This window comes from Berghia stephanieae, chromosome 2 (assembly GCF_034508935.2).
Source record: "Berghia stephanieae isolate SIO BIC M18660-M18661 chromosome 2, UCSD_Bste_1.3, whole genome shotgun sequence".
NCBI lineage: Eukaryota > Metazoa > Mollusca > Gastropoda > Nudibranchia > Aeolidiidae > Berghia > Berghia stephanieae.
This window is the reverse complement of record NC_088361.1, coordinates 60,939,123-60,949,122: the sequence shown is the minus strand read 5'-3', so window position 1 is coordinate 60,949,122 and position 10,000 is coordinate 60,939,123. Positions and strand designations below refer to the sequence as shown.

The window sequence follows — 10,000 nt, the reverse complement described above, 5'->3', positions numbered from 1 at the left end:
GCTGTCTTGATTGTTTGTCTCATTACGAAGGACAAGGGTCGAAACGTTTGTCATGTGTTGTCTCCATTTACATGATCACATTTACCCACTATAATTTTCTCGCCATTTAATTAACTGGCTCATTTAGAAACGGATATATATAGAAAATTTGGTAAATTATTGGCATTTTGCCTAGATATCAAACATTTTAGATATTGAAATCTTTGTGCCACACAAAGCTACGCACTCAAGTATGATTAATGTAAAAATTGGCAAGATATGAAAATATAGAAAATTTGAATCCAATATAAAAAACAACTTTAGTCATTAGGGCCCTTTTCTCTCAATGCGAAAATGCAGTCTCTGTGAACCATCGGGGAAAAAACTTGAGTCCTTTTCTTGATTTGAATGAGGTCAATAGGGCTTTGAAATAAAAGTTTGTACAGTGAGTATCTCATCTTCAAAAGGTATTGATGCAGCCGACGTGCTCCAAACAAGAGCTTTAAATAACACAGTAAAAGTAGACTGGCAGCGAATATAAAGAAGAACAATGGTATCTAAAAAAAAAAAAATGCTTTAAAGATCAGACTAACTTTTTAAAAATTGGATTAAAAGTTGATAAATAAATAAATACAGGGTTGTAAATTGTCTGGCAATTGCCTGAAATTAGACTATCCATTATTCTCTACCTCAGGGACATACTATTAGACAATAGATTTAAAGAAATTTGATCCTGTATGGAAGAAAAAATAAATGCCCTCATTTGGATTTGAACTGGAGTTGAACAGGTCAAACACTATGCTACCTGACTCATGGAGATATTTAATCATGTCTATTTAGAAGATATGTTTTACAATTTGAACCCTACTCTTATTTAGTTACTTTAACTGTCAGTTGCACAGCAGAAAAAAAGAAGGCATGCAGATGCTTTCCTTTTACAGCTTTAGTGACACTAATTTTGCTATAACCAAAATACTGGGGTGATATCTTGTGTTACGTTAGGTGTTGTTCTACTAGAGTGATATCTAGTATTACTCTAGGTGTCACTCGATGAAAGTGATATCTAGTTACTCCCATATTTTTATCGGCAAATATTTATAATTTTAGTGATTCTACTTTGACTCTTCTCTTTTTTGTCCTTACTTCTACTTCTCTGCTCTACTACTACTACTTACTCTACTTATACAAGTTATAATTCAGAATTAAGTTTCCCTGTCACGCTGTACTCACATAATATTATGAATAACGTTAAGTTCCACACACCTCTGCATTCTGTGTAACCAATGGTCAAAGATGGTGACCTTTGGCTGTTTGTCCAAGGCCGTTATTACATTCATCATCGCCTCTTGAATCGGGTACTCATCCTCAAATTGTTGACCTCTCAGCATTTATTTCACCTAAAGGAAGAGATGGAAATCGCAATGGGCAAGAACAGATAAATAGGGCAGGTATTCTAACAATACCCATGAGTAATCCTCAATAAGCTCATTGACTCTTGATTGGGAACAGGTGATGCCTTGTTCAAGCAAAGTTTTCTTGCCAAGTTCGTTGGTCAATATTTTATAAACTGTCGTAATGGACACACCAACAAGTTCTTTTATCTTCCTACAAGGTCTTCTTGAATTTTCTTCCACAACAGCTCTTGTTCTCACATTAGTATCACCACAAGTGACAACAGGAGGTCCCCCAGTGTGTTCCTCATCCCTGACCCACCTTCTAACATATTGAATTGAAGGAGCATTTATTGTGCTCTACAACAGTAGACTTACTGAGAAAAGTTGAAAATTTGATGACAACCCGAACATCGTAGCTTGAGAAAATTGCATCATGCTTTGCTCAGCCACTTTCCTCTGATTACGGTTGGACAAAGAGCAAAAGTAATACAAACTTGCCACATCACAGCTCTATGACACGACAACCAATGTACTTGAAATTTGGCATTGAGATTTCTTTGATGTGAGGCCATATTGTCTCAAATTTTGGTAGTTCTAGGTTGCTTACTAGCGAAGTTATAGAAGTGGGAAACTTAATTCTGAAACATACCTCATACTTATATTTATATCTTCTTACCTATTTATTCTTACCCTTGTTAATTGTTAAGATTATGTAATTCTAAGTCAGTCTCAGACATGTCCAGGAATAATAAAATGTAGAAACAAAAAGCCATCTGCGATCCTTGTTGCTGTCTTGCTTTGTACCGGATGACTTTATCATTCATTATTATTCAATTATTTATTTCCAGACATATCTGAGCCTGATCCTGTTTAGCTATAAAAACTTTAATTATGATTATTCTTAGACTTGTCTTTTTGTACAGTGGTAAAGTTGCTGTCACCATCATGTTTTGTGTATTGGAGACTTTTCATGGGTTGCCACCTTGGCATTTTCTTTCCCACTTCTTCTTCTTCTTTTTCTTCTTTTTCTTCTTCTTCTTCTTCTTCTTCTTCTTCTTCTTCTTCTTCTTCTTCTTCTTCTTCTTCTTCTTCTTCTTCTTCTTCTTCTTCTTCTTCTTCTTCTTCTTCTTCTTCTCCTTCTTCTTCTGCTGCTGCTGCTGCTTCGTCTTCTTCTGCTGCTGCTGCTGCTGCTGCTCTTCCTCCTTCTTCTCCTCCTCCACATTTCAAAATTCACACCGTAATCATTTTGTTATTTGGTATTTTTCTATGTTTCTAAGGTTTTTTTTGTTGTTGTGATACTGGTATTGTGGTCATACTGCTATTTTCCCGTTGTGGTAATATTTCATCTTTAAAAACATGTTGGTATTGATTTTTTAGTAGATCACATTTTCCTACGGTGTAAGCTACATTTGGGTCATAAAGTCTTTGTAATAATATAGAGCTGCTTGTCACATCCTGTAATTTTGATTGTATATATTCCCACAAATGATTAGTTACACCCTTAATATTCTTGCTGATATCAAGATAAAGTTTGTCATTGACATAGTGTTCAATTGACATCCATGTCCAATTGCTGGATACTTAAGGCTAGAATGTTTTAAAGAATTTAGTCTTTCCTCTTAAGACCATAAAGCATTTAGGTTTCCAGGTTTTTGACATCAAACATATATTATGTGGAATGCCATTACAATAGAATCCTGAAAATGTTCAACACTGCCAAACCAGAAATATTATTGACTTTTAGCAAAGTTGCTTTATCCAGTATCAATGGAAATCGCTTAGATAAAAAAGAGAAAATTTAGGACCAGCAGAGGTGTTTACTTTAAGCAGAGATTCACTTTAAAGAGTGAGGACCTTATGCGGGCTCCACTGTTTTATAACGGGCTACTGGTTGAATTTTTTCAAGAATTGAATTGAACAAGTGATTTAAACAAAGATTAAAATTAAATATTGTATCTAGAGAATCTAAATCATTTTAGATAATTCCCATTCTCTTCCTAGAATTATGAAAATAATCAAAATCTGAACTTTGATTACAGATATTCTCTTCTAATTCATTTAAATAAAATAAATAAATAATAAAATTTATATAGCGCCAATATCCATCAATTTAGTAATTATTACCCAGATAATTACATACTTATTATGTCATGTTTTTACGATATGTTTTTGATCAATTGTGTTGGTAGCAGCATCTTATCAGACATGCCTATTGCTATGAAAATTTAATAGAATAACTACGAATTTTTGGGTCCTAATTGACAATGATATAAAGATGTTTAATTCAATAAACTTCTTAAAAACGAAGTTTTTTGCCAGAGCTAGTATATAAAGGAATTTAGAACATTTATTTTATGTACTTAAACACAAATTGATCATTTTTAATAGTAGTTATAATGTATTCTATTTTATAATCCCTGAAAACTACGAATTTTTTCCAATTTGAAATAGGCAGGTCTGTCTTATGCATTTCTATGCCTTCGCTTTGAAACAAAAATAATTTTAACAATATGTCAAGATATTAGACTGAAAAGGTACCCTTTCAACATCTTCAAAGCAAAAACGTATTTGAAGCATTTAAATTATTTAAAACAAACAAAAGCATACTACCCAGAAAGAATGCAAAGTATAGCATTTATGTTAAAAGCTGGTTTCGATTTACATCCTGCAACCTAGATTTACAATGCCACATCTTCACTGGTAATTTTATTTTTTTTTACTTTTTTTTTTTTAACGAAAATGGACCGTTAGCCAATTGCTGTCTTTTGTACTTGGTTGAATTAACATATTTAATATTTACTTCCTCTATTCAAAGCCTTACACCTATATTCAGATATCCATTTGCATTTTCTAATTAAATTCCGTTGAGGTTGAAGTACAGTGTACAAGTAAAAGTAAAGGAATGGCAAAGGTTAAGAGGAACTAGAGATTCCAAACAATCAGATTTTATAGCTCAGATCTGCTTCTTATTATTTTCGTTGTGTATTTTCATTTGCTTGCTCATTAGAAGATATTTCCATTTTAAGTTCAGAAAGTTTAAAAACAAAAAAAAAGCAAAACAAAACAAATCAATTTAATATTTCAGTTTGGCCAACAATGAGATCAACTATACCTGATGCAAATTGCAGGTATCCATTGTTGTACATTGTAAGTATTGATTGATAACTATTAATCGGTTATAGTACCATTAGTTTGTACAATAAAATCGGGATGGAGGGGGTTAGTGGTTCTTTTGAGCCGACAGCAGATGTGGAGTTTATCCCAGTTTCTTTAATGTTAAATGGACGTCAGCGATTGTTTTCTTTCCATTTGATAGGGAGCTGTTCTATTGCAAAGTTCTCCATGCTGGATTTTGAAAAGATTTTTGACAGTGTGAGTTTGAGTTTATATCTCAGTCTTCTTCAATTGGGGTGAAAGAACGGCATGACCTCCTTATTAATAGCTTTTGTAATGTGCATAAGAAAGACCATAATATACACATACCCATGCAATGTATGACACGGCAGTAACGACATGACGTCCGTTTCTTCTTTTTTTTTTTTTTTTTTTTTTGGTGTTTCTTTATTTCTTTATTCATCCATTCAATTATTTATTTATTTGATTTTAGTTAGTTTTTTAATTTATAGTTTACTACTCAAGCTGCAAAAACATGTGTTAGAGCTTTCCGGAACAAAGAATAGTATGGTCTGAATGGGAGCACACTGGAACCGTTAACGTTATGTCACTAGTTTCGCGATTCTGTCGAATAGCCGACAACCGACAGATTAGGACCCGTAACAGGCAGGGTCGAGACGTGCTTAAAAAGATACCAATGTTTAACAGTGGTCAAAAACAAAGTCGGAAGTTACAGGCTTGTGTCATTAACTTGGAACTCCCTTAATATTATGTTGTTCAATTTTTAAGTTAACTGGAAGAAATCTACTACTACTACTACTCTCTCTCTCTCTCTCTCTCTCTCTCTCTCTCTCTCTCTCTCTCTTTCTCTCTCTCTCTCTCTCTCTCTCTCTCTCTCTCTCTCTCGCCCTTAAGTTGTTTTTACTCCTTGCTCCTTGCAGCCGTTGATAACACGTTTGTTATATTATAAGTTATATTTTTTAAAACTACTGGTATAACACTCACCTTCAGATCGGAAGGTCCGGGGTTCGAGTCACGTTCTGAGCGGCCGAGACATAGTTGAGTCATTGGAAAAGGCTCTTTACTCATATTTTCTCACTGTACTCAGGTGTAAAATGAGTACCTGGCCGTTAACAGCATTGTCTTGGTCAAGGGAAGACTAATATCGCCTAATAGGCCTCATGTATCGTCCTCCGTGTTAAGTTTTGCTGTTTGCTAGGGACCCCTTGCATAACACTCTGAGCACGTTTAGTGGAGATTGCGCTATATAAATGCGCGATTTTTGTTATCTATTCTTTGCAATTTTTAATTATGGCCTTAAATATCGGAATTAGCTTTACTTGTTCAGTTGAAAATAATGTGTGTCGTCATTCATTTTCATGAAGCAACAGCAGGATCGGTCACATTCCACTTTGATTTATACGAGGGGGCGTCAAAAAGTAATGGGACTCTGCCTATTACTTTAAAACAAATTGAATCAATCCATGCATCGCGACTTCTATCCCCTTATCTGTTTTCCAACATGCTTTCTGTCTTTGTCTTGGAATGAGGTTACTTGGTTTTGTCCTGGCCCTGGCCGGAGTCCTGGCTGGGAGGGAAACAGTCAAATGCATAGTTATTGTTTTGGGAGATGATATTTTTTTCCTTGTAAATCATCTCTCTGTTATGTATTATTTTTTGTTATTTTAAATGTATAATGTAAGCATTTGAGTGTATTCCTCTTTGTTGGATTTTGTGCTTGTGTCCGGATGAGACTTATAGGTGATCTCAAACTAAGTACATTGGTGGTATGCTCTTGTAATCTACATCTGATCCCTATTTGTTCCCAGTTCCCTTTTGTCTTACTTTCTCTTGGCTACTTCAATTGTAATTCTAGAACTTTTTACTATCCCTATTTCTTCCTTTTTACTGGCGCTGATATAACCTAAATGTGTTGCAAGCGCCGTAAAACCCTTAAAAACAAACAAACAATCCATGCATCATATCTCAAATTAAAGCTTGGTATAAGCCTTGACTGGAAAGATGAATGGAAAAAGAATAAGAGGAAGACAAAGAATAACGTATTTGAAAGGGATAAGAACTTGGACAGATGAAGCTGAGAAAGGTGGCGCTGCTTTAATAGAATTGGCAAGAGATAGATCAGCTTGGCGGAAGATGACCTCCGACGTCTGCTTCAGATATGGAACTACATGAGATGAGATAAGCCAAGTAGAATGCTATTTCTCAAAATGGTCTCCGCCTCTCTCAGTAGCCATAGTCCACCTTTTTGTAAGGCCATTTATTCCGTCCTCGTAAAACTGAGTCGATTGTACTTTGATTATTTTTTTCACTACTGCCTTGGCTTCTTTATCATCTTCAAAGCGATGTCCCCTCATTTCTTCCTTCAGTGGACCAAAATATGAAAGTCCGAAAGTGTCAAATCTGGTGAATAATTAAGAATGGTGAGACAGCGTGGTCCAACAAGATGCTGCGATTACCCCCCATTTTCCTGGGTCTTGTTTGTGGAAGGGCATTTTCATGAAGAAACAATACTCGTTCCATCTCCAAAACTCGACGAATTCTTGCTTTCAGTCGCCAAGGTCTATTTGTACCGTCAGAGTTGACAGTAGGAAATCAACGAGGATTACATAATTATCCCAGCTGATATCTAAGCTTTGAAGTTTTTGGTCTTTGGGGAAGAGGGGTAAACACTACCTCTACAAAATGCCAGAGTTTTATAGACTTTACCATTGCTTTTTTAAATGTTACTTGTTACTCGGTGTTTCTTCTTCGAAAACAAGAAATTTAATTACAGCTTTCTGTCGCTGACGGACATCAATGACAGCTTTTTTTCTGGCGCTGACGGGCATCCATGATGGGGCAGCCATTTTGAACTGTCATATCTTTGTCAAAATTTGACAGAATTAAAATTTTAAACGTTTGGTTTAAAGAGTACACGTGTAAGTTCGATTGAGCCAAAAATGAAGTCACATGAAAAAGAATGAACTCAGCAGGAGATTTGTCCCATTACTTTTTGACTCACCTTCGTATATATATACACTACTCGTAGTAGAGCTGTCCTTAAAATATATATATATTTATATATATATATATATATATATATATATATATATATATATATATATATATATATATATATATATATATATATTTATTTACCGGTTGTTCCACAACATAACAGCTGTCAGTTCACATATTATTATGTTGTTTTTTTTTTTGTAACAGATAGGAGCACATTATTATTATTAGGTCGCAACGTCAACGAATGTTTATCACAGATCACAGAAGAGATTTTTCTATACAACATACGTATATGAATCGATAGGGGCGCCCGCACGATTCCTCACTGACAGCTGTATTTTATTGTTTGTTATCTGTCGAACTGGGGACTGGCAGCTGTGTTTTACTGATGACTGCCTATCTAAACTGGGGTTAATTGTATTTTGGTGAAATCATGGACATGTATTGTATTTTTGCTCAGCTTTTCCTGTGCATCTACTTTGAGAATTAAAAAGAAATACACCCTTTCGAAATGACACCATTACGTCCCGTCGCCGAGGCATTTCATGAAGGAATATCGATAATCCGTCAAATATGATGACTGATATTAACAGGAATCATCCATATTGTTGAAATTGAGAAAGTGGGGGTTAATAATCTTGCCCAAGAAAAAAAAACGGAAGCGCCTGAAGCTTGGCTCCAGCCCAGTACCACCGGAATCACAGTGCAATGACCACTCACTCCCCCACCCCCCACCCTATCATTTAGGATGCGTGTCTTATTTTAAGCTCCAGCTCAGAGCGGTTTAAAAGGGGAAAAAGTAAAAAACAAGAAGAAAATAAAAAGCATCAAACAACGATAAAAAATTAAAGGGGAAAAATTCCATCATTGAGTACAGCAATAGAAAGCTCATATAACAGACTTTATAAAACAGGATTTGAAGATAGCATGTGTTATTGGACAATCCCGCCTGCAACCATTTTAACCCATTCGGAGTGGACGTTTGGGATTGCCTCTTTGATGTAGGCTGATTGGCGCTATTGGTGGGGTCACCTCGTTCTCTGTCATCCCCCTTTATTTGTTATCGTCTTTCTCATGTTTGAGAGTTTTTGCCAAGATAAGGGTCATTTTAATCGATCGACTTTTGAAAAACGAGTTTTCTGGCTAAATTTTTAAATACTAGTTTTTCCAGAGTAAGGCAGTTAACTGGTTAATGAAGACCTTGGAAGAAAAAAAATCTGGTCATTATCTAATGTTGAAAGAATAACATCGACTTTCAGTTACGACGCTATTATTTAGCATTAGGAAGGACATATCCTTCGTTCAAAAAATATATTACCTACAATGGGGACCGCCTAATTACCCGACTTGTAATAGGCCACTTCGCATAAATACCCGTTACTCTCATAAAGCATTTTTGTATACTATTGAAACACTCATCTAATATGCCGTAGTCTAATAACCCGCTTTATGTGTCTATGTGGTCTTGTGGTATGACACTCGCTTTCGGATCGGAAGGTCCTGGGTTCGAGCCTCGCTCGGCGCATAGTTGAGTCCTTAGAAAAGGCTCTTTACTCACATTCTCTCACCGTACTCAGGTGTAAAATGAGTACCTGGCCGTTAACAGCGTTGTCTCTGTCCGAAAAAAATTATGATATCACCTTACAGGTCTTGTCCTAAATGTTAAATGTTGCTGTTGGACAGGGGCCCCTTTTAAAGGGCTTTGGTTACGTTTAGTGGATATTGCGCTGTATAATTGCTCTACATGCTCTACATATGTCTGTGTCAGAGAGAGTATGTTGCATTAAAATATTTCCACGTATGTGCTATTTGTTAATAGAGCAACGTAATTTCAATCGAGTTTTCTTGCAAATATTAAATGACGATCTGCCAATACAAAATGTGTTTGATAGACACGCATCCTAATGTGTACAATAAAACCATGTGTCGTTTTATACATTTTTACAAGGGACCCTTTAACATCTTTGTCCAAATGCACGAAATGTCTCCCATCTGTGAGATTTGTCTTGTAGCAACATGATTCATGAATGCATCTTGTCTCTGATTCAAGTTTGTTACTCATAATATAATCATTGATCTCAGGAAAGTAATACTATTATGGTTTTACATACAATTGCAAATGATCACGGTCTTAGACCCTATACCCTCTAGAGCGTTATGGTCATGGAGCAAAAGTGTCATTTCCTTTATGTCATGGTCTCAAGTGAGTAAAGAGCTACTCGACTATGCATAAAGATATGTAGAATGAGGCCCCAGAATTTACTAGTTACTATAAATGAAAAACAATTAACGATTTGTTTAAGATGAAATAAAAAGAAAGATGAAATTTAATTAAAAGAGATAAATAGTGATTGTGGCAGTTACAAATAGAAATTTGAATATATTACGTAACTTATGATGATATAATGTCAGGTTCGTAAGGTTACGTTTCCAGGCAGTTGAAAGGCGTGGATTATATATTCCTCCGACAACGGGCTCAGACTTGTAAGGTT

General features: G+C 35.4%; 1 protein-coding gene across 2 annotated transcripts in view; it reads left to right on the top strand.

The window, feature by feature from the left end:
• The window catches only part of LOC144965274 (lysosomal cholesterol signaling protein-like), a 57,759-nt gene that overhangs the window by 885 nt on the left and 46,874 nt on the right, over positions 1–10,000 (top strand). The gene's annotated exons all lie outside the window — the stretch shown is intronic.